Here is a 26305-nt window from a genome sequence, read left to right on the forward strand (position 1 = left end):
ATGTGTGTGTGTGTGTATGTGTGTGTGTGTGTGTGTGTGTGTGTGTGTGTGTGTGTGTGATCAGAGGACAACCTTGGGTGTCATTCCTCAGGAGCTGTTCACCTCATTTTGTGGGACATGGTCTCTCACTGGGCGGCAGCTCACCCAGCAGGCGAGGCTGGCTGCCAGTGAGACCCGGCATCCCTGGTCTCCACCTCCCCAGGGCAGGTATTACAAACATGTGCCACCACACCTAGCATTTTCACAGTGGTTCTGGTGGTTGAGAATGTTGTAAAATCAAGCACTTTGCTGAATGAGCTGTCACCCCAGCACACCAGGTAATTCTAAAGCACTAAGTTGGTTCTATCCTCTCCAGCTCTGTGGACGTGTGCAGCCCATGGCTCCAGCCCTCATACAGAAGACTCATGGGAGGGCTTGGATGTTTACTGCCCGTCTTGTGCACACCACTCACTCTATTGAACTTGGCTCTAGGGTCAACTCCTGTCTGACACTTGCTGCTCTTTGTCCTGATTCCATACAAGATGAAGCTCATTATCTCCTCTTTGTAAATCTCTACTGCATCAAGGCCAAAAGCAGAGGGTTTTTTGTGTGGTCCATGGTGGCTACTGACCTCTCCAGACCCCCGTTTCTCTCTTTAAAATGTGGAAGTTATAGTGCCTGGTTCACAGGCTACACTCGGAATTAAACCACGTGGTTTGTGTAAACTACCTGGAACATGGGGACTATCAGCAGATGTGCACAGTGCTTTAAACCCACAGGAGATTCTGACCAAGTTTTCACATTAGGAAGGTCATGCTGTTGTGTGACCATATTTATGTTCATGCAATTACAGATGGACTAAGCAAGCCTGAGGAAGACAAGTCGATCTTACATTTTTACCCTTCAGTTCCTAGAACAGAGGTGGAGAAAGAGCAGACTTATAATTGGTCCACAGTTCACCATTGTGTCTCAGTGAATCTTCGAGACTGATGAAGCTGCTGTCCAAGGATGTTGTGATTGGGAGTGACTGGGGAGTGATCTGAGCCTCAGTGCAAAGGAGGCTGGAGGCCTGGGGTCCTGGGCACACCTACAAAGGAGGCTGGAGGCCTGGGGTCCTGGGCATACCTACAAAGGAGGCTGGAGGCCTGGGGTCCTGGGCACACCTACAAAGGAGGCTGGAAGCATGGGGTCCTGGGCACACCTACAAAGGAGGCTGGAGGCATGGGGTCCTGGGCACACTTACAAGGAGGCTGGAAACATGGGGTCCTGGGCACACCTAAGTTCTCAGTTCCTTGGTATGACGTGCTGGAAGGGGTCTTAATTTTATTTATTCATGCAAAAACATCTCAAATAATGGTATTATAAAATTTAAAAAGTCAAATCTTTTAAAAATTAAAACAGACATTCAAGAAATATGTATATTATAGAATACACAGGCTCTTGTTTTATTGAAAGTTCTTGTTTTAAGCCTCAGTGTGGTTGTGTACACCTATAACCCCAGCACTTAGGAGACTGAGGCAGGAGCATTGAAAGATTTAGGTGGCCTTGGACTGCAGAATAAGATCTTATCTCAAATAAAAGAGGGAGTGTCACCATTTAATTTGTTGTTGATTAGAGCACTTGGTGGCCTTAGCAGTGACTTTTCTAAAGTAACCGAGATTGGCCTGTTGGAAATGAGCCTCCTTTCAACAATATTAGCACTTGCTAGCATCACTTAGCTGTAAGTGAAATATAAACAGTGTGACCCTGCTGTGTCTTCATTTTCAATGGGCTGTAAATTTAACTAGAGGAAGACAAATACTTCCTTGTCCAGAAATGACAGCATCTTTCCTTTGTAAATGTCACTGCATCTGTCTGTGAGTTTGGAGAAATATGTGTTAAGAGCAAATGCAAGCCTTAAATGCAGTTTTCCTGACTTGTTTTTTAACTCATAATTTATCATAGAAATCCACAATGTTTTGCCCAGCACTCACCATCAATTGATTGACTGGTTAAAAACAATGAGCTATCTTTATGTAGTATTTGCTATTCTTTTTCTTTTATCAGGGGAAAAATTCTCTTATTTAGCTTGTGGTATCATTGTCCATCACCCTAGTGAGGAAGTGACTCCTCCTAAGTCTCGGGTGTAGCCACTTAAATGACACTTATTTCACTGGAGTGGTTTAGCTTATAAATGACTACAGAACACAGGATTAAGAAAGGGTTCCGCCGGGCGGTGGTGGCGCACGCCTTTAATCCCAGCACTCGGGAGGCAGAGCCAGGCGGATCTCTGTGAGTTCGAGGCCAGCCTGGGCTACCAAGTGAGTTCCAGGAAAAGGCTCAAAGCTACACAGAGAAACCCTGTCTCGAAAAAACCAAAAAAAAAAAAAAAAAAAAAAAAGAAAGGGTTCCTGCTGTTTGAATTTCATGAAGAATTAGAATTTTTAAAAATACCTCTGTTATCTAACTTTGCCCTGTTTTTCTTTGTCTTAGGTATCCACTGTTGCAGAATCATGGGATGCTAGCTCTGTGTAGAATTTTGATATCATTCTCAAACAGACACTTCTAGAAAGATTCAGGGTACTTTGGTCTTCTATGTGCAAAGTTGAAGACTCCCTTTGTCTGAATAAGCCCACTGCATTCTTAGCATTTTCTTTGTCTCTTTCCTACTTTCTTTATACAAGCAAGACCATAGAAAGGATTGCTCCTCACTCATTTGGTTTTGGCAGTGAGTTTTGACCAGGAGCTTCGGTCACGAATCCTACTGAGATGCCCTATTTCCCAAGTGTCTTTAATAAACTCTGCTCTGTTGTAGGTGGCGAACTGAAGCAAATGAGTTCTCTGATGATGTGTAAAGCCAAGCACCTGGAGCTAGTTTGGTTTTATTGAGTTATCCATGCTGTTTGGCATAATGAGTTGTGTTGAAATACTTATCACTTCTCTGCCTGCCTTTATTAGTTTGAAATATAGATCTTTTTTATTGGTGGTGGTGCTAGGAAAATGGTTTTAAATATGATTTGCAATTATCTTTCTGTCATGTTCATTTTGGTTTAATTGCCTATTCTATATCATAATGGGCTAAGTCAGCAGAAGACAATGTCCCTTTGCCTGAGAAAGCTAGGGTCCCTTCCATACCTTTATAAAGCATCCTTAATTCCAGAGAACATTGAATCTACTGCTTCAGAAACACATCCATCCCTATTCCCCTCAAAACTACATAACGACCCAGCAGTTTCCTGCACACCCAGATAGAATTTGACTCAACCCTCCCTTTGTTTCTATTTTGTCCTTGTTTGGCTGTGCTGTGCAATTTTGATTGCTGGTGCACCCCCATCTTTAAATGCATCCACTCTTCGCTGTCTGCAGATGTCCAAGCCCATAGGGGTTTGCATTCTCTAGAAAAACTGTATATGTAGTTTTGCAAAGACAAGAAATGGAATTGTGTCTATTTGCCATATCTAACTCATGGGCTAATGAGAATCTGTGTATAAATAAAGGTACCCAGCCAATCAAGCTCTTATTATGGAGTCATTCTTCATCCCCAGAAGGCTTCAGATTCATCTGTGTGACAATAAATTATAGATTTGAAATTTATTTTTAGATTTACTTACTTTACCTTGTGTGTATGACTGTTTGCTTGCATATATTTGTGTGCCCCGGGAGGTCAGAAGAAGGTGTCAGGTCCCCTAGGACTGGGGTTATAGATGGGATGGTTGTGAGCTACCACATGGGTGCTGGAAACAGAACTCGGGTCCTCTTCTAGAGTAACAAGTTCTCTTAATATTGAGGCATCTCTCCAGTTCTCTAAATTTCTTTAGAGGTTTGTATTGGCGTGGCCTTTGAGTTATTTTCAGGCAGTTTCTTGATTTTTTTTTTAAAAAATTGGTGCTTGGAGACATTTCCTTGAAATTTGTGGCAGAGGGGCTGAATATGTGTACTTAAAACTTTATCTCTTTATAGTTATTTATGTGTGTGCATTCGCATGACAGGGCACGTGTGTGGACATGAGGGTAACTATAGCATCTGCTTCCCTCCCTGACTTCAAACTCAAGTAGCCGAGTTTGGCATCAGGCAACATTACCCTTTGATCCACCTCACCAGCCCTGACATGTGTGTTTTTAACTTTCTTAGGGAGGTTTATACAGAATTGCAGTTTGGTGTTGTACTAGGGTTCCCACCACCCATATTATAGTCACCTGAGAAGAAGAATCCTTGGTTGAGGAATCACCTCCACCAGATTGGACTATGGACATCCATGGAGCATTTTTCTTGGTCAATGACTGTGGGAGGACTCAGCCCACTGTGGGCAATGCCACCCCTGAGCAGATTGTCCTGGGTTATAGAAGAAAGCAAACTGAGCAAGCCATGAAAAATCGAGCCAGTCAGCAGCAATCTTCCGTTGGTTTCTGTTTCTTCTCCTGCCTCGGCTTCCTTCAATCATAACAAACCATGACCTTTAAGGTAAAATAATCCCTTCTCTCCCTAAGTTCCCGTTGGTCACAGTGTTTATCACACCAGTAGAAAGTAGTAGGCTAGGTCATATATAAACTCCTTACCACCCACCTCCCAGTTGAAAGAAGGATTTAATGTTGCTACTATGATAATGCTTAATCCCTTCACCACTCACTAAAGTAGTGGTTCTCAATCTTCCTAATGCTGTGACCCTTTAATACGGTTCCTCAAGTTGTGGTGACATAAAATTATTTGTGTTGCTACATTATAACTGTAGTTTTGCTACTGTTATGAAACGTAATGTAAACATCTGTGTTTTCCAATTAATTAATTAATTAATTAATTAATTAATTAATTACTTTTTGTTGGGAAGGTTGAGACCCACAGGCTGAGAACTGCTGTACTACAACAAAGCCTTCTCCGATGCTCATTTTTTTTGTATGTACTGTGTTTCCTTATTTCTTCCAAGACTTTGTTTACAATCTCCCATCTGAAGACTAACCAGGCACAACTCTGCTTAGCTTTGAGCTGAGACCAGATGAAATCAAGCGTGTTCCAGGTATTCTGACTGCAGACGACACCTTTGGTGTTTCTTCTGGCATGGCTTTGCCTGGAAGGCTCTTCTCTCTCCTCTCCTAGTGAATTCCTATGGCTCACAACTACTGGAGTCCTCAAAATGTCATCTTCAGGCAGTGTTACATGCATGGGCAAAGTGGTTTCTTGTGATTTCCCCTCTCCACCAAAGAACCCATATCTGGGTTTGCTAGCCATGTCTGATCTTTAAGGTTTCCTAATCAACTCGTTGCCAAACTTGGCCAATCAAAATGCTGAGGAGAGATGCAAGCAATTGGAGATGCTTAGCTATCTTTCGCGGAGGTTTGAGGGGGTCGGGACAGGGATACGAAACCATAAGGGGCTCCCTGGATAGATCATGGGTTCCCTCGGGAGACACAGGCACTTCCTGGAGAAATCCTCTCCAATCCTTGAGCAATTGTCTCAACTAGCAACAAGGGAGAGGGTGGCTCAAGGGAACGAAGCCTTTGGTTAAGGAGTAGGAACTTCCATTTAGGCAGAAAGAATAAGCTAGAGAGAAAAGCTGCAGAGTGGTGACCAATGTGAGGGGCTGGAGAGATGATGCCTCAGGGTTAAGACGACATACTGCTCTTGCAGAGGACTCAAGTTCATTCCCCCAACTCATGTTAGGTGGCTCCCAAGAACTTGGAACTCTAGATCCAGGAGATCCAACACCCTCTTCTGGACTTCACAGCCATTACACTCAAATGCACATTCATACACACACACAATTTCTTTCTCTCTTTCTCTCACACACATATGCACACACACTAAAAAATAAACAAATCTTTAAAAAATATGATCTACTATGTATTTAACAATTGCTAAAACAGGTTTAAATGACTTCTGAACAAAAGCATAAGTAGCTGGTTGTAGATCTGCTGATTAGTTTCATTTAGTCATTATGTATTCTAAACACAAATTAAAACATCATTTTGGGCCCCACAAAAACGGTTTTCATCCTTAATCTCTCTTTTGCTCTCCTTTTCCCTCAACAGAATAATGTTTTCGGACTGGGAGATGGTTCTGTTGGTAAACTGCTTGCTATGCAAGAACGAAATGTGAGTTTGGACTCCCAGCACCCGCAGAAAAAGCTGTGTGAGGCAGTTCTGGTCTGTAACCCCAGAATGGAGGCTAGCTAGGCTAGCCAATTTGGTGGGCTACAGGTTCAGAGACCGTGTCTTAAAAATCAAGGAGGAGAGTGACAGAGGAAGACACCAGAACCTTCCTCTGCCTCTTGCCTCTAAATAGACAACATATACAATACTTTCAATATTTTAATATTTTTATTTGGAAGAAAATAGAAGGAAAATATGAAAAATATAACTGGGTTACTTTTTATAGGCAAAATTTCCCTTGACTTTGAGAACCTGAAGAGACTAGGACACACCCAACAGTATGCTGTGATTGTTTCAATCTTAAGTCTTGTATTTTGATCAGTTGGACCCCCAGCTGGTGGCACTGTTTTTGGGAGGTTGTGGAATGCCTAGGAGGTGGAAGCTAGCTGGTGGCAGTAGGCTCTAGGGTGCACCCTTGAAGAATAAAGGCAGCCCTGGGTTCAGGTCATGCTTTCTCTTCTTCTTCCACCGTGCAAGGAAGAGCCTCTGCCCACACTCCCACTGGTGAAATTCCACATCCCTTCCCCACAATACTAGACTGAAACCTGAAGTTATGAGTCAAAACCAGTTTCTATAAATTATTGTTGCCCCAGGGATATAAAAGTGATGAATACAGCATCCCATGGGTCTTTGGGACACTCAAGCTATTGGGGGTGACAGTGGAGATGAGCAATAGTATTGTGGGTGTGTCCCATTTACCCGGGAACTTCAGTCTGACTGGAGGAGTGGGGGTACTGTGAGGCGGTGCGTGTTGCTGTGGACTTGGCTTTCTGCAGCACAGATTTCTCCCCACATTCTGAATGGCACTTTACATACTCCATAAGAAGTTCAATTTGTAAGAATCTGTTTAAAAGATGTCACCACACATACCAGGCAAAAATATTTGCCTGGGGAAGGAGTTAGTCATGTTTCCCATTACAGACAATTTGGAGGACTGGGTTTCAGATTGCTGGACATGAGTGCAATACGAATGTAATTGTTTGAAGGTAATTTGAAGAAAACTGAAGTGTGCTTGTCTTGGGAGTTCAAGGTCGCGGAGCAGCCTTTATGAGATGGAGTTTGGGGAGGAAGCTCTCTTGGAAATTACAGTCTGAGTTTTGAGCTGCCACTCTGGTACTGGGTTCTTCATTTGGGTGAACTGTCAGCTCTCCAAAGGGCAAGTGGCTGTGCTGAAAAGTCTCTCACTGTTCAAGAGTTACCGCTTGCAGTTTCACAAAGGACACCTTATTTCTTAGCACTTTAAGTGTGGTAACACAGAACTCTTCAGACTTTTTGTAGGAGAGTTGTGCTGGTTAATTCTTAATTGTCAACTAGGAACAACCTAGAATTGCCAAGAAGAAAGACTCAGCTGAGGAACGGCTTCCATCAGGTTTGGTCTGTGGGCATGACTGTGGTACATGCCTGGATTGTGAGCTGATGTGAGAAGACCCAGTCCACTGGAGGTGGCATCATTCCCTGGGTAATGGTTCTGAATTGTACAGGACAGGAGCAGACTGGATGTGAGCAGAAGCAAGCAGACAGCCGGGTCCATTTGTTTCCCTCTGCTCTTGACTGCACATGGTATGTGACTGGCTGCTCGAGTCCCTTGGTGATGGACTGTCACCTGAAGTGTAAGCCAAATAAATCACCCTCCTTCCTCCCCTAAGTTGCTTTTGGTCAGGGTGTTTTATCATAGCAACAGGAATGAAGCAGGGATTATAGTGTTGGCCACCGAGCATGCAGCAATGATGCAATCTAGTGGTGTGCTATTAAAATAGAAGATATTCCCCAATCCCGTTTCCAGTGTCATGTGCTTCTTTCACTTAGGAGTAGAGTCTCTGTCTTACTACCTGAGGCAGACTAGCCTTTTGGCCCACTGTACTCAACAGAATGCAGAGGAAGTGATGTTTTCTCAGTTCCAAGGTTAGACCTCAAGGGTCGTCATAGGTCTGCCTTCTCTTGCCGCACTGCTTCAGCTTTGAGACAAAGTCAGTGCTAGTTCGCTGGAGTGCCGAAGCCCATGTGTGCTCTCAGAGACTCTTGGCCAGCAGGCCAGTGTCCCGCAGCAGAGACAGTGCCAACCCACGGTTAATATGTGAAAACCTTTGGTGCTAATCAGCTGTTTGGGATTCTGATAAAATGCCTGAGAAAATCACCCTACAGGATGAAGGGTTTATCTTGGCTCATGTTTGTAGTCCATTATAGCTTGGCTCCATATTTTCTGGGCTGGTAGTGAGGAAATGCATTGTAGCAAAGAGGTAGGATATTTAAAATCCAAACTATAACATGGAAAGGACCAGAAAAAAGTGCATAACTGATTTAGCTTAAAATCTCAAGAAATGCAGAGTCGTTTTCAACTCAGCCATCAATCCTGTGATCCCGCACTATCTCCTTGCCATCCCAAGCACGCTTCCTACGCCGTATGATGTGTGAATCATGGCACCCTGAGCCACACCGTGAAGCACTGCCTTAGGGCCATGTGATATATGGATAGCTTTGTGGCTTCAGGGTGATTCACAGTGAGGCTCCTGCTAAGCTTCATCTGGACTCTGCTGCTAAGTGGCAGGTAATGGAAGAGAGCCCTCTGGACTCCATTTTGCTCTGTAAGGGAAAGGAACACAGGGGAGTTGGAAGAAGTCAAGGCCCTCCTTCCAGTCCTAGGAACACAAGAGAGGGGAAGGGGCAGCTGTTATTTGGGGAGTTGTCTGCACATTTTGCGGAGGGTGAGGTCCCAGAGCAGTGACAGAGGGAATGGGGAGGTGGCCCGTGTCCTTCTGGCCGGCTCTGCACCATGGACTTTGTTTCTCTTGCTGTGCAGGATCTGATCTTAGAGTGTACAGTAAAACTTTGTAGAGTTGCCATGTGGTAAGGTTGAGAGTGCCTATTTGCAGATGAAGTCCTGTGACTGGTGCTTCCAGCGGCACAGCTATCCGAAAAGTGTTTTTGCAGTCCTTGTATCCCACAGCGGGCTGTCCTCTGGGGCTGATGTCTGTGCTCCAGAGCAGTCGGGTTAGCACAGAACTTGGGGTGTGACTGAGGCATGGCTATACCTCAAGTTCTCCTCAGATCTGTGTGCAGTTGGGTAGAAGCTGGCACATGCATGGCAGGCGCTTTTCAGACAACAATTCATTCAGAACAGCGGATGTGACAGAGTTGGTTGGTTAGCTTGTGGCTCCTATGTTATTTCAAGAACTTGCACACTTTCCTTCTGTCTTCCACGATCTTCACTGTGTAGATTCTGTCCTTAGCCTCAAAGCTGTGGATGTGTGCAGGACCATGTTGAAGAAAGCCTTTCCTGAAATTACCAAAAAACTTTATTTCTCCTTGTTCAGAGTTAGAGCACCTGCCAGAGCCTACCCAATGCATCAAGGACTGTGATTGGCTGAGATCAACTCAGGATTCATCTTCTTGGTGCTGGAGAGGAAGTTACTCTGAGCATGTGCCCAGATGGAGGGAATTGTGAACAACTGGGACTTCACCAGTCATAACTGTTGAGGCAATAGTGGCTGATGGATTGTATACAGCAGGATAGACAGAGCTGTGCTGAGTCTCAAAAATTAAGTTGACACCAGAGGTTGTGCTGAGTTGAGGTAAGCCCTGCTACCCTAGTGGGTAGTACAGCACAGGTTTGTTCCACTAACAGAGAGTCTGAGGAATGCTAGGTGGAGTCTGTTACCCATCTGGTGACTGGGGCTCTTGCTCCTCTGTTCCTGCCCTGTGAGCCTCCTAGGTCTCATGTGACCCCTTGGTCTCCATATGACACCCCCGCCCCCAGCTCCATGTGGCCTCCCAGGTCTCCACATGACCTCCTAGGTGTCCATAGAGAATATTTAGTTTATTTTAACAAATTATTTACTTTTATATTTTAATTTGTATCTGTGTCTGTCTGTGTCTGTGTCTGTGGTGAGTATATCCTCATGAGTGCAGGGGCCTGTGGAGGCCAGAAGAGGGCATAGGCTCCCCTGGAACTGGGGTGGTAGGAGGTTGTTACCTGCTTGCTATTGGTGCTAAGAACAGAACTTGGATCCCCTGCAAGAATAGTATTTGTTCTTAACTACTGAGGTATCTCTCCAGCCCAGAACCATTTATTGTAATTGCCTCAACTCAGGAGTGACACAATTCACATTTGTCATTGTGCATTTGTTAAACATTATTCAGTGGCTCCAACCCAGCTCTGGGGCTGATTATGCAGTATTAGGAGAATCTCTGAAACACTGAGCAAGCAGTCAAGATGTAGAGGCGATAGATAGATAGATGATAGATAGATGATAGATAGATGGGTGATAGATAGATGGTAGATAAATAGGTAGACAGATAGGTAGATAGATAGATGACAGATGATAGATATAGATAGATAGAAGATAGATAGATGGATGGATAGATAGATAGATTGATTGATAAAAAGGGAAGCTGAACCTAGGGTAAGTAAAGGATGCTGGTGTGAACACATGCTGGTTGCATATGACCCTACTTCTGGTCTTACTGGACTCTCATTGTGTCTCTTCTGGAGATGGATGTACTGAGCATTACAGAGATTCTTGTTTATAGTTTAAACAATTGTAAAGAGCCTCTGAGCACCCCAGGGGAAGGGAATATGTAAATATTGGTGTCATTGTCACACTGTTTGATGGTCCCCAAACTCCAGTCATTACTCAGCTGCATGTCTGCATCCTAACACAGCAATAAAGGATAACACTTAAATTTGGAGAGAAAAATGACTCTACAGACTTGCCTAGTTCCTGCATGCCTTGACTCAATAGCCCTGAAGACCCTTTGGTCTTTGTGAGATTAGTCATTTCCCTCCAAGTCCTCAAATTATCTTCACAGTGCCATCACAGTGACTCATCTGACTTTCCAGATGGTGGGTCAGGCTTGTTGATGGATGCAGGCCTGTTTGTATCTCCTTGGGGCTGTGGATTGGATTTGGGATCCAGAGCTTTGGATGTGAATATCTTGTCAGTACAAAAAGATAAGCTCCACTGGAGCAAGAAGTGCAATTTACCCTCTCCACAGGGTCTAGTACAGTTCCAGGCTTACAATCAGAGCCCTCCAAACCTGATTTTATGGGAGATATGCAGACTGTCTGGCCTCTGGCCTAGAATGTTCTCAGTTTCCAGAGAACTTGGTGAAGCTGAGGTTAGGGTGTGGGTTTTGTATTTCACGTTGTCTTCTGGGCAAAGTAAATGTCATAGGAAATGTCTTCCTCCTGGGCAAGATCACTGGGGTCTAGTGTACAGGTGATCACTCACTAACTTTAAAACAATGTACTGTGTAGCCAAAGGCTATAAGGTCACAACACCAACCATTACAATGTAGTCACCACACAGTAAATTTGTTATTGTTCTGTTGGCGTTATTAAATATGATGACCAAAAGTAACTTAAGGAAGAGAGTTTATTTGTCTTGTGTATATTCTAGGGAGCTATAGTTCACAGTGGTGAGGAGGGTACTGTATGGTGGCAGGATCAGGGAGTGGGTTTATCTGCACATAGGGGAGAGAGAGAGAGAGAGAGAGAGAGAGAGAGAGAGAGAGAGAGAGAGAGAGAGAGAGAGAGAGAGAGTGAGAGAGAGAGAGAGAGAGAGAATGGATACAAGAAGTATGGCTAGACTGTAAATCTTCAAAACCCTCCTCCAGTGACATATCCCTCCAGCAAGGATGCATCAACCAAGGGTTCTCTGACCTTCCCAAACAGCATCACCAATTGGTGATCAAGTGTTCAAATACATGAGCCTATGAGGGACATTTCTTATTCATCCACAAAACATGCTATACATGCAAAGACCCTTTGAGCAGATGGAAGATATAAGAAAATTCTTGCATTAAAGTTCCTTGGAACAGAATTATTTCACTCTAACTCAGAGTCTAGTGACTTCAACTGTATTTAGTGTTGTAAAATAGTCATGAGTACATATAGCATGTCATAGCAATGGTCAGTACAAACCTGATTAAAGGTTTGAGGATTTCCATACAGTGGAAGCAGCTGTTTTAAATAACAACAGACTTCTGTCTTGGGTAACATGGCAATATGTCCACTGTCTAGGCTAAAAAAAGTAAGACAGTTTACAGAACAGTGTGTAGGGTTTCTGTGTTTTAGAGAGGCTGTGGGGAGATAGGTACAGGGTAAATTATGTAGAACTGGTCTCAGAGTGTGGAGTCATGAGGGAGCAAGAGAAGAGTCACATGGTCAGAGCAGGAGCTGGTGGGAATGTTTGTGTTTGGTCCATGAGAGCACATGACAAGATCAACTACCCCAGGAATGAGGACATCAAGGAGGGTTTCCTGGAAGGAAGTAGTTCATTAATTACCATCTGTTGAATCAGGTTTTAGTGTACCTTTCTGTGTGGTGAACACTTCAGTCGGATGTGACATCATCCAGTGTGTAGTGTGTAAGGTAGATACAGGGAAGAGGATGGAAAACAGGCAGATGTGTGGAAGGAAGAGGACATTCTGCCTAGAGGGATCTTCTGGGGGAACCTCGCGAGGCCAATGATGTCAAGCACAGAACAAGCTTATTCATGTCTGCAGTGTTGCCAAAAGGAAGTGCTAATACTCTAGGATATCGAATTTTTTAGTTTTATTTGCTTTTTTCTTTATCCTTACCAACATTTTAGGGCACATATATTGAACATACTTTTTGTGATTTTTCAATACATGGTTTCTCTGTGTAGCCTTGGCTGTCCTGGAATTTGCTTTATAGACCTAGCTGGCCTCGAACTCACAGAGATCTGCCTGTCTCTGCCTCCCAAGTGCTGGGATTAAAGGTGTGCGCCACTACTGCCTGACAAACATACTTTGTTTCAAGGGAAAAATAATTCTATACATGTAATTTTGTTCTGAAAGGAAAAATAGGGCAAATTTTTTTGTTTAAATGTTGAAGGGTCCTGAGCCAGGGAGATGGTTCAGTTGGCAAAGTGCCTACCATTTGAGCATGAGGATCTGAGTTTGACCCAAGAACCCACCTGAAATACCTGCTGCAGTGGCATGTGCCTGTAACCCCAGTTCTGGGGAAGCTGAGTCAAGAGGATCCCTGGCACTCACTGGCTACCCAGACTTGACAAGTCACTGAGCTAAAGAGTCAACGAGAGAACCTGTCTCAAAAATTAAGTTGATACTAGAGGTTGACTTCTGGCCTCCAAATGTGTACACACACACACACACACACACACACACACACACACACACACACACACGGAGGATAATGTGGACAGAAACCAAGGTACCTTTTGTAAACACCACAGGATTCCTGGTCATGGAGAGGCAGCTCTAGAGCCTGGGCTGGTAATATATGTAGTGGGTCCCTTCGAGTTGTAAAGTGACAATTTACCTTTCTGCCAAGTACTGCACCTAGGCTGAGTAAAGAATTGCTTCTGACATAGGTAGGCATATTCAAATGCACTTGACATGTGCCATGCACGTTAATTTCTAAATGAAATAAACTCAGAATAACTCTTTGTAGATTTTCTCAATCAAACAACACAAAAAAGGTTATTGCCTATAAATGGGACTCTGAAAAGTACATTGTCACTAGAAATATTAACAAGACATAGTGGTTAAGAAGCAAATCATCGCAAGGACACAGAAGACACACCACCTAGCTCTGACTGATAACCTGGGCAGAACCAAACTGCTGGTGTTGAGTGGACATCCATGAAGATCAGGGACACGTGGGCGGGTGGATTGAACCAAGGTTCACACGCCAGGCCCCTGGATTCCGCTGGCTCTCCCTCTTTTTGTTTAGTTCCTGCATTTCCTCCAGATAGCAGATGTGACTGCCTGAGAAGCCCCTCAGCTAGAGCGGCAGACGTCCAGAGAGATTTTCACAGCAAGCCCGTAAAATCTTCTGATTTGATTTGATAATGATACCAAAGCCGTAACTAACACAAAAATAATGTGAATAACAAGAAGCTTGACATTTCGGAGTCTTTGAAAATGAGATGGTGGCTGTGGCAAGCTGGCCTGTCTGTTCAGGGGCTGAACATGCAGATCAAGAGCAGACAGAGCTGCTTGTTTGCTGGGAAGCAAGGCAGGCAGGCAGACAGTGAACCCAGCCTTGTGCTTATCCTCTATTGTTCCCTGTAGACAGAAGTTTCTCTGTCTCACCTGGTCTGCCCCCTCTCGGAGGCTTAATATTAATTACAAACTGTTTGGTCTATGGCTCAGTATGGTGATATTGTGTTCCCCAATATATTGTGCGCTCTAATAAACTTATCTGGGGTCAGAGAACAGAAGAGCTACTAGATAGAGAGGCCAGAAAATGGTGGCACACACACCTTTAATCCTAGCATTCTGAAGGCAAAGATTCATCTGGAACTCTGTGAGTTCAAAGCCACACTGGAAACAGCCAGGCATGGTGACACATGCCTTTAATCCCAGGAAGTGATGGCAGGAAGCAGAAAGGTATATAAGGCATGAGGACCAGGAACTAGAACCTGGTTAAACTTTTAGGCTTTTAGCAGCAGTTCAGCTGAGATTCATTCCAGATGAGGACTCAGAGGCTTTCAGTTTGAGGAAACAGGATCGGCTGAGAAGTTGGCAAGGTGACGTTAGCTGTGGCCTGTTCTTTCTCTCTGATCTTCCAGCGTTCACCCCAAAACCTGGTTCTGGGTTTGTTTTTATTAATAAGACCCTTTAAGATTCATCTTACAGCTCAGGCTTATTGCTAGGTAGCTCTGACATCTTAAATTAACACATTTCTATTAATCTATATTTTGCCACATGGCTGTGGCATTACTAGTCTGTTGGCATCTTGTTCCTTGGGTGGCTGGATGGCATCTCCCTGACTCCACCCTTCTTCTCCCTGTCTCTCTGCTTGGATTTCCTATCTGGCTATAACCTGTCATGCCATAGGCCAGAGCAGCTTCTTTACTAACCAATGGAAGCAACACATATTTATAGCATACAGAAAGACCATCCCACAGCACTTCCCATTTTCTGTATAATCAAAAAGGAAGGTTTTAACTTTAACATAGTAAAATTACACATAACAAAACAGTTATCAAGCAAGAATTATAGTTACAATATCTAGTCTATTTGTATTTGGCAAAATTAAAGAAAATACTCTAACATCTATCCTATTTTTGTGAGTCTAAAGTTTCATATCTAATTTACCTTTTGTCATAACTAAGGAAAACTATAATTATAACTATCTAGTCTTCAACTCCATCAAAGACCCCAGAAGGATACACTATTATCTGAGTAAACAGGAAGTGCATTGCAAGCAATTTCCATAATTCTGGAAATGACAGAGACATCTGGCTGCCTGGACAGTCACCCAAAGTTCCTCTGTAATGTTGGGGCATCTATCTTCAGCCTACAGGCCTAGAGTATCTGTCAGATTTTTCAGTGAAGTGGGAAATTTGAAGGACTGTTCTGCCTATTGGCAAAGTTCATCAGTCACTTTTCTCTGTGCCCTACAGAATATCTGGCAGTTTCTTCTGTGAAGCAGGAACCTGAAGAACCATCTCACCTTGTTTTGGCAAAGTTTAGTGATCACCTTCCTATGGGTCCTGCATGTCCAGTTTATGAAGCAGTCTAGGCAAAAGCAAATGGCTAGCCTTTTCTATATTGTAAGCAAACTCCATAATGAGTTTCTTTGATCCCATCATCCTCTTTGAAGTAATCGGTGCTGCCAGGAGCAGATGTGTCTCATTGTCCAGAAAAGTCTAAGTTCTTAAAACAGTTTAAATGCCACATTCTGTAGGTCTTTGAAGTGTTTGAAGATTGCTTATCTATATGAAATATATCTTTGTATATCTAGAAAACTTAATTAATCTAAGTTTGATTATTATAGATGGCTATTAATCTGTATTTCTTAATTATACATTGCAATTTCAAATGAGCTATATAAACATAATACCCCAAACAAGAGCAGAAATATACATATAATATAACAAAATTAACTTTAAATTTGTATCAATAAACTAAAATCCATACTGATGTAAAATATGTAAGATTAACAGTTGTTTTTGGATTAAGGTAGATTCAATAATCTATCTTTTTTATCATTTCTATATCATTATCTCCCTTTTTTCTTTAGAAACAGATTGCATTTATTATCAACCCCCTTTATATAAAAACAAACATTCATAAATAATATTTTGGGGATTTGAGCGTAGCTTTCCATACTACTTCTTGCTAAGTGGGGACACTGGCAATCTTATGGGGATCCTGAGAAATTTCAGGATTGTGATTAAATATTGGCTGTAGTAGTCTGTGAGGCTGCATCTTCTCAGCCAGTTGCCTTGAAGCTGTTCTGGATGTTGGATCATCTGGACCGTAGATCCATTGGAGACCTTTCAGGGGTCTTCCTTGATGGAACCATATTAACCTGGAAGGAATCCTCAGCTTCTCATCTTCTGTGGAAACAAAGCAGAACCTTTTTTCCAAAGCAACAGATCCTTAGACCCAAATTTTGAAGTCAAGATACCTTTAAGATATATATGTTAGTTTAACTTAGCCACGCATAAAATCAAAGGTTTCTCTGCAGTTAAAAAAAAAAAATCCCAAAGAAAACACAATAATATACAGTATCCAGACACTCTGTGTATTTTCTGTCTTTACATGGCTTTTTTTATTACTCTATTGTGATATTGTGTTCCCCAAAATATTGTACATGCTAATAAACTTATCTGGGGTCAGAGAACAGAACAGCCACAATATTAAACATAGAGGATAGGCAGTGGTAGCACATGCCTTTAATCCTAGCATTCCAGAGGCAGAAATCCATCTGGATCTCTGTGAGTTCAAGGCCATACTGGAAACAGCCAGGCATGGTGACTCACACCTTTAATCCCAAGAAGTGAGCCTTTAATCCCAGGGAGTGATGGCAGAAAGAAGAAAGGTATATAAGGCATGAAGACCAGAAACTAGAAGCTTTTGGCTGGTTAAGTTTTTAGGCTTTGAGCAGCACAGTTCAGCTGAGACTCATTCTAAATGGGGACTCAGAGGCGTCCAGTCTGAGGAAACAGGATCAGCTGAGGAACTGGCAAGGTGAGGTAGCTGTGGCTTGTTCTGCTTCTCTGCTCTTCCAGAATTCACCCCAATAACTGGCCTCAGGTTTGATTTTATTAGTAAGACTCTTTAAGAGTCATACTACACTCTATTTCTTTTTTAAGGACTTTCTCTACCCTTTTTCTCTTCTCTCTCAAGTCTAGGTATATTTTTAAGCACACTCTAACCCATTTGGAGGTTCCCCCATCTGAATCTGTTTTATTGTGTATCTGTAAGCATTTTCTGACCATTGCTTTAAACTGCAGCATGGCTAGGACCAAAACAGCGTCTCCACTCTGCTCTGCCTTCCGTCATGGTACAGGTGCCAACAAGTCACGCTTACCTCCTCAATGCTGGGAAGCAATATTAAGTAGCATACCTGTGTTTTTAAGCCCACGGCTGTGCTCCCAAGCCTGCAGGCACTGGTTGGGAGAAGCCTCTTTATATCTCGGCCTGAGGGAGAGACTGCAGGAGACTGTCACACTGCTCAGCTCATGGCAACTGGTGGCCAGCTCCATCTTGCAGGCCACTGTCGGGAGACACGTCTCTGTGCTGCTCCTGGCATAAGACCGCGAGACTAGGAGGCCCAGTGTGGTTCTGTTTCTGTGCGATCAGAATCTTTTTTAAGCTTTCTCAGGTCTATGTGGATCAATGCCCCATGTTGGGTACCAGATAATGTGTGAAATCCAAGAATTTCTGTGAAGAAAACTTACTTATTAAGGGATGAAATGGAGATCACACACTCACTTATACAAAATGAAGTGATGCCATTGCCTCTTCATCTCCCAGGGAAAGATGGGGAAAGCTCCAGACCAGGTTGCTGAACCATTCGTCAGGAAGACTTCCACGTCCCTCCCACTAAACCCCTTCCTCCCAACAAGCTACCCTTCCTGACTTAATTTCTTTTTGTGCCTCATGAATTAAACTAGGGTGTGTGCATAAGCATGGGTACGGGGTTTTGTTTTTTTTTTTAAAACTGGAGTATGGGAAATTTACCAGTGACTACAGCCCTAAAGATCATGGCTCTCTCTTCTAGCAACCATTAATGGCTCCTCAGGGAGAGCAGGGCCTCAAAAGCTCTGCCTCTACTCATGAGGACATGGTGGTGGGCCCCATCTCATGTGGGTCTTATGCAGGTAACCACTGATCCTCTGAATTCATGGGTCCAACAACCATGTCACGTCTGGATGATAGCATTCACAGTGCTCTTCTTATCCTGTAGCCCTACATTTTTTCTGCCCCCACTCTTCAGTGATGTTCCCCGAGCATTAGAATGTATAATGTAGAGGTCCCATTTAGGGCTGAGCACTCAACAGTCACTTACTCTTAGTACACTTACTCTTAGTACATAACTAGCTGTGAGCCTTTGCATTAACTCTCATCTGTTACAAAGGGAGGCTTCTCTGATCGGGGCCGAGAACGGCATTCATCTGATTGCAGGCTCTCCTCCTGACTCTCTAGTGTTCCTAAATGTACCAGGCTTTTTCTTTCGGGTCACCAACCAGCTCCCAAATCATGACATGGAGACTTTTTACTAGTTATAAATGCTCAGTCCAGCATACACTTGTTTCTAGCTAGCTATTTTAACTTAAATTAACCTTTTCCTCTCTATCTACCTTTTTGTATATCTTTCTTTCACTGCTCCTCATGTCTGCTGGCTGGTGGCCGCCTGGCTTCTGGCCCTGAGCATCTTGCTTGTTCTCTTTTCTCTTCTTCTCTCTTCTTTCTTCTTCTCTCTCTTCCTTTTCTTCTTGAGCCTAGATTTCTCCTATTTATTCTCTCTGTCTGGAAGCCCAGCCTATCCCTCTCCTGCCTCACTATTAGCCATTCAGCTCTTTATTAGACCAATCAGGTACCTTAAGCAGGCAAGGTGAAACAGACGCAACACATCTTTACATAGTTAAACAGATGCAGCATAAACAAATTAACACATCATTCCACAGCTAAACTAATATTCTAATATTAATGTATAAACAAATGTAACACATCTTTGCCTAGTTGGAATAATATTCCTCAACACCTTACCTTTACTGGGAGGTCCTCTGCCCTCCCACTCCTGCTTGGGTGCTTTTTTTTTGAGGCAGAGTCTTACTATGTAGGCTAGGGTAGCTTTGAACCTGTTGCAATCCTCCTGCATTTGCCTCTCAAATGCTAAGATTATAAGTGCGTGCCACCACACCTGGCTTGATCCAATCAGAATTCCAGGAGTGCGGAGTGAACACCTGAACTATTTTAACACTTCCCAGTACTGCTACCTTAATTGAAGGTGTTAAAAAGCCATGGAAGGCTTGTTAAAAAAAAAGATGGAGGGGTCCACCCCCTAAAGTGTCTGACTCAAAGGGGCTGGGTAGGGCCTGTGGCTATGTATAGGTAACTGGCTCCTAGTTAGAGATGGTTCTCTAAGCTCTTAGGCCTGGAATCTCTCTCTGTTGAGGTGGGGGGAGGGGGCAGTGCAGGTCTTTCCTTCCCCTATACCTGGCCAAACTCGAAGATCAGCTAGTAGTGTATTTCCCTTGATAGTCTACAACCAAGTTCACGGTGGAACAATGGATTGAGCAGTGATTCTTCATTGCTTATGTTAGCTGGCATAGGAAGATGGCTACAATCATTTTCCTAAATGAACTCTATTTATTGGCGCTGAATAAATTAACATCACCCCAGGTATGTGGCGAAGTATTATGTGCCTGCTGTGTTGGGATGGCTGCCATTTGTCCTTCCAGCTCTCACGGATGTGCCAGCTGATATAGAATGGGATGTTGACACGGTGTGGCTGTCACCATGTTGGCTCATGTTGTTCTGTACATCTGAGTGGGTCAGGCTAGAGCTAGGTGAGATTTGCCCCCTTGGGGAGGAATAGGAATAATATTTCTGGATGAAATGTCAGTGAAGATGCGACCTCTTAAATGGCCACCACCAAAAGGGTCATTCCAAAATTCTGGGACAGAATTCCATCATGGGAAAGTTTACCCACTATGTGTCCAATCTTGTGTTTAGTAAAGAGTTGAATGGCCATTAGCTAGGCAAAAAGAGATTAGGTGGGACTTCTGGGGACAGAGAGCTCTGGGCAGAAGACAGAAGGAGTCTTGAGCAGGATGCCAGGAGATGGAGAACAAGCAAGACACACAGGAGGGGAGGTAGCAATCATGAGCCATGTGGCAGCACATAGATTAATAGAAATGGGTTAATTTAAGTTATAAGAACTAGTTAGGAACTAGCCTAAGATATCGGCCAAGCTTTCGTAATTAATAAGAAGTCTCAGCGTCATTATTTGGGAGCTGACTGGCAACACAAAGATTTATTACATCCATCCACCCATCCACCCACCCACCCGTTGCTTACCTGTTCTTTTAGCCAGCATTTACTGATCCTGTGGCTGATTCACCTTCAGTGCTAGAGACCCAGATCTGAACAGCTCAGTGATGATTCCTTATACAAGGGGAGAGATGGAGAGCTACAAAGGAGTTGGAGAATAAAGCCCATCACTTCTGTGATAAATCGGAGGAAGACCAGTGAAATCCGGCAGGCCAATGGGGTGGTACCCACCTGAAGGGGTACGTGATCCTATGAGACCGAGCAGGAGATCTAGAGCACAGAGCCCTCGGTCTGCTCTGTCCTTGGCAGGTTCCACGAGTTCAGTTTCTACACCTGTAAAATGGGAAGGTTAAAGGTTGCACTTGGCGCTGTCTACATTCCAGACAGAGCACAGGAAGCAGGTTCCTTCCATCTCCTTCACCTGGGCAGGTGGAGTTTGCTTTCCTTGCGTCACATCCTGGAGTCTGGACTCACGTATTTTTCTGTGCCTCTGTTTTACTGACTTTTTTGGTACATTTCAGCTCTTCTGTCACCCTCACCTTAAGCAGGGGATGCCTCACCCAAGCTGCCAGCACAGAGGCTCTCCATCAACCTCGGAGTCTCCCGGGATTTATGCTAGCACTGAAGAATCTCTCACTCGGACTCAGGCACTAACTACAAAACATCAGCTGCTGTAGCTCTTTTCACCTAGTGCATTTACCCCAACGGACAACTGAAGCCCAGGAAGGCCTGGCTCACAAAAGCCAGGATCAGGCTTTGCCTCTGTGATCTGCGCGTGCCCGAGCCACCCATTGCAGAGAGCCCCCCTTTCCCTCAGGGGTTCCCGGCTTTTATTCCCAACACTTCCTTGCCTGGTGCATTCCACTTTTCTCATCTTTGGAAGCTGCACTGTTAGCTGAGCTCATATGAAGGGCAATGTCTGTCACAAATCCTCCTGGTTAGGACTAACTGCTTTCTTTTTCTCTCTGTGTGAGCTCTGCAGTGTTCTGAGAGTCTCCCTAGTATTTCCTTCTGGGTTATAGGATTGTTTCCTTTCCCAGCACAGGGAGTGCCTCCATGTACTGTGTCTAGTACAACATACCTACCAAGTCAGGGGCACGTGGTGGGTAGTGTCCACCGATGTCCCTGACATGACCCCTATCAAAGCACTCTAGTCCCCACACTGGCTCTTCTGCCGGAGGAGTCTTTTTTAAAGTCTTGCATGGTTGGAGTGAATTCTTTAAGAATGTGAATATTTTGCTTCATTTAGCACAGGTCAATAACACTTTTGAAGTCCATCAAACCCTGGAAAGTACAAAGGGTTGAAATTGAGTCACTTAATTAGCCTGTGCAGACTAATGGAATGTATTCTGAGGACACAAAGTCTATCTATGGGTAAGGCAGCCGCCATATGGTGATGTGGAGAAGGATGAGGGGTGGTTTGTGTCACAGTCCTTGGCACTCTGATGGTTACATCAAAGTCATTAGAAAACAGGGACAATGTATAGGATGTCTGCATGAGTTGTTAACATTTTGGAGAACAGAGGCAGGAGGCACAACTTCCCACTGTCATCTGCAGTGGTTTGAGGAATTACCTGCTCTTTCAGGACCTCGACTCAAGCGAAACCTGGATTCATGGCTTTATTGCAGAAAAGAAATTTAGGATTAGTATATGAAGCAGAGGTGTGGTTTAACAAAGATTTATTAATCTAGACTTGAGCTCAAGATTAAGAGAAAGGGAGGCATCCAGGAGATAGTAAGACATACCTTAGAGCATGGGTGTGAGCATGGGTGTGAGCATGGGTGTGAGCAACTTGTCAAAGAAGAGTCACAGAAAGGAAGACATACTCAAGAGTGGATAAAGCCTAAGGGTGAGTCACAGTTCATAGTTTTCCACGCTCATCATATAGAGGATTTTGGTAGGGATGGAAGTTACCATCTTTAACTTGAGGAAGTGCCTGAGGAATCTGGATGAAATCATCAAGTGATTCTAGAGGTGTCCATGGTAGGTTGACAGTTGATAAGATCCCTGGGATGCAGAAAGATACATTATCTTCTCTGTAAACAAAGTGAGCTGTCTTGTTTGAGACTTTCAGACAATGTCTGGGAAAAAGAATAAAGCCCTACGCATGCCTTAACCCTGGTTCACTGTGACCTTAATATAAAATATGCTACGTGAAAGGAATATTATTTCTAGGTTGGTGTCTTCAGGGCAGTACTGTGGGGTGTGCTGCTGCAATTCTTGCTTTCAACTGGTGAGAGGCTTGAATCAAACTCAGGGACCAGAGGCTGCTTTTCTTTCCTGTGTCCCCCTGGTCCTTGTCATTCTGTCCTTCCTAAGTGTTTTTTCTTACATTTAAACTGGGATTGTGCTAGCAGTAATTATGTCTACCTTAAAATCAGGCATTGAGATTGCCTGAAACCAGAGGCTGGGTTTTCCTAAAAGGCCATGATGTAGCACCTCTTGGTTTGGGGTCTTGCAATGGGCTGAGACAGACAGTGGCCTCCACTATTTTGCTGCATGGAGGAACTCCATACTATGCTGGAGCTCCCTCTCCAGATCAGTCCACATTGCTGGTTTCCCCATACTTTGAGATTAGTACCGGAGTACATCTCCTCACCGCAAAGGGGTCCATGGACAAGGCACAGCTTTGCGCACATCTTCCTGTAGTCGGAAAATCTCTCCAGTTCCACCCGGCTTCGCAGTCCCTCAGCCGCTTATAAAATAATCATTCAGAGGCTTAATATTAATTACCAATTGCATGGCCTATGGCAGGCTTCTTGCTAGCTAGCTCTTATATCATAAATTAACCCATTTCTATTAATCTATGTTTTGCCACGTGTTCTGTGGCTTGCCGGTCTGCTGGCATGTTGTTCCTTCGGTGACGGCTGTGTCTCTCTCCGCCTTCTTCCTGTCTCTCTGCGTGGATTTCCTGCCTGCCTCTAAGCTGCCTTGCCATAGGCCAAAAAAACCACTTTATTTACTAGCCAATGGGAGCAACACATATTCACAGCATACAAAAAGACATCCCACAGCATCTTCATAAGCTGTGAACCGAGAGAAAACACACGCATTCCCCATGTTCCCTGCAAAGCCAGTCTGCATCTGTGTCAAGCAACCTGCTCCCTGGTGGAGACGGTTTGCAAGGGAGTGGGGAATCCGATTTTTTCTTCTTACTCTGGGCCTCCCTTTATTGATCAGTGCAGCAGGACCACCTGAGAGACAGGCTGCCAGATGAATGGCTTCCCACAGAGGTCCGAGAACTGGGATGGGAGAGGAAGAGAGCTTGGGGTGTGGGGCTTAGGCCATGGGAAGGTGGGCACCTCTATTTCTTCTTTAAAATGGATTCTTCTCTCTATGTATGTATTATGGGGAAACTTGGACTAATTAACATATCTGTGGCCCAGTTTGTTTGGAAATTGTTAAAACTTCCCATAGCCAGAGTCTCAGAGCATCAAGAAAGGACAGTTTCTGTTTCCACCACTGAACAGTACACCACAGAGAAATTCCCACTGGAAATGAGATTAGCCAGGACACGACCTGTTTGGCTCCTGCAACTGCTTCCTAGCAACAGCTAGCCATTAGACTTGCTGTCGCGAAGTCTGTCTGACATGGAGGACTGGATGAGATGCAAAGAAACTATTACATGTCTTCTTTTTAAAAATGTATATTTTTATTATTTTTAATTGTGTGTATGTGTACATGTCTGTGTGAAGTGTATACAGGTGGTGCACTTAGAGGCCAGAAGGGGGCATTGAGCCCCTTCGAGCTGGAGTTACAGGCTTTTGTGAGCCATCTGAGATGGGTGCTTGGAACCAAACTCGGGCCTTTGCAAGGGCAGTATGTGTTCCTAATCACGGAGCCACCTCTCCAGCCCCTGATTTCTTCTCTTAAAACAAATGCTTTAGTTCTTAATTACTCCCAGTTCATCATTAATGCTTCTTCCACCTGCCTAGACAGCTTGCTTTACACACGATGCAAACCTACTCCAAACTTCTATTCATAGAGGAATTCTGAATGTGTGCATGGCTGTGCAGGAACCGGGCTAGCGTCTGACAATATGTAGGACATGTGACCCTGGCACTGATGTCAAGCAGGAAGGAGAAGTTTCTTCCCTTAGATTCTAGCAAGAGTGATTCATGGAAGTTTTTTAGAATTCAAATTGAACTCATTTATCAAAATAGACGTTTTGAAAATCCAATTAAAAACCTGGGGAACTGCCGATCAGCTAATTTAATCTTCTATATAATATTTATAACAAAAAGGAGCAGTCCCTTGTCACCCTTCACTCTGCTTCCGACACTCATTCTCAGAAGTAATTAGTATCTTTAGTTCTTTACCAGTTGCACCTCAACTTCCTTGCTTATCTCTGAATTCTCTGCAAATGTATCTTTTTCCTTTTCAGCGTTAGATGAACTATTGATTTCCCATAACGATGATTGAAATCTCTCTGTGCCATTTCCCCTCAGCTCATCTTTTAGTAGTTGTTTTAGAAACTTAACACCTAGTGCTTATGCTAAGGTAACCATGTAATATATACATACTGTCTTAGTTACTGGTCTGTTGCTGTGCAGGGACACCTTGGCCAAGGCAACTTTAGCATTTAACTTGATGCTCACGGTTCTAGAGGGTAGTAGAGACCACGACCATTATGGCAGGAAGCAGATAGGCATGGCACTGTACTAACAGCTGAGAGCTTTACATCCTGATCTGCAGGCAGGGGAGGCACAGGGCTTTTGAAACCACAAAACCCACCCACCCCCAGTGACACACCTCCTCCAACAAGACCACACCCCCTAATCTCCTAAATAGTTCACCAACTGGAAACAAGTCATTCAAATACGTGAGTCTGTGGAGGCCATTCTCATTCAGTCTACCAGATATATATTTGACTAAACACATATACAATTAGTATCTGCAGCATGTGCATGTATATGTGCTGCTCTCTCTACCATTTTAGTACATTCCCTTTTGATATGGCCTGGATTAGATTCCTTTTACAGGTTCCCATAGCTTCCTACTTGTTATTTCGGGGTTTGGGTGAAGATTGTTCTGGTGTAGATTTCTGAGAAACACTGCCTGGCAAAGGTGCCTTCGAAGGGCTTGGCTATATTATTCTTGTTGTTTGACCCTTTACACTCCATCAATGGCCAGACTAGTGTGAGAATTTGCCTGGTAAAGGACTTTTCCTTGGGTGCTACGGATGGAGCCCAGGGCTTTTCACATGCCAGCAAGTACTCTACAACTGAGTCACAGCCCTGGCACTTTCCTCGGGACTTTAGAGGCGTCTTATGGCCATGGCTATCTGTGAATTCTCATCTTTCTCTGGACTATGCTTAGTCAGTCTTTCAAATGTGTAACACAAGTTTTCTGGGATATTCCCCTTAAGTTAAATCATGTTCTGGTAACTTTCTCCCGAGGTTCTTCTTTTCATTGGCCCCTGAGGGTCTCATTAGTTCATTTGTCTTGTCCCACGTGCTGGTTTTCTAGTTTTTTCCTCTTACACCCACCCCCTTAACCGCTTTAAAGACTTATGTTTAGGAAACTCCCTTAACTTGGTTTTTCTACCCTTTGTTGCATTTTTCGTTTCTGCTATAATTTCCAAATTCTTAATATTTTTATCATATTTATGTGTTCTTTTAAAAAAATAACGCAATGTTCTGGTGTCACCATTCTGAAGATATAAATTATAGCATCCATTAGATGTTTTTCTCTGTTCCCTACACAGTATTTTTCCCCCAAGTTACTTTTCCCTCTTTGTTACCTTTAATTCTGTCTTCCACATTAGACACTTTTCTCAAGGGCTGAAGGCTCCTAAGATGTCCGCTGGTTTTCTTTAATTGATGGGCGAGAAAGTTGCTGAGGAGCCTGGCAGCCTAGACATCCCTCCTTCAGGCAGCTGGGAGGCTCCTACCTCAGAGAATTTACAGCTTTTTCAATACCA

General features: G+C 43.8%; 1 long non-coding RNA gene across 1 annotated transcript in view; it reads left to right on the top strand.

The window, feature by feature from the left end:
* Nucleotides 1-26305, top strand: part of LOC128094514 (uncharacterized) — a 50084-nt gene that overhangs the window by 15407 nt on the left and 8372 nt on the right. The gene's annotated exons all lie outside the window — the stretch shown is intronic.

Source organism: Peromyscus californicus, unplaced genomic scaffold, assembly GCF_007827085.1.
Source record: "Peromyscus californicus insignis strain IS unplaced genomic scaffold, ASM782708v3 Scaffold_4__1_contigs__length_199733344, whole genome shotgun sequence".
NCBI lineage: Eukaryota > Metazoa > Chordata > Mammalia > Rodentia > Cricetidae > Peromyscus > Peromyscus californicus.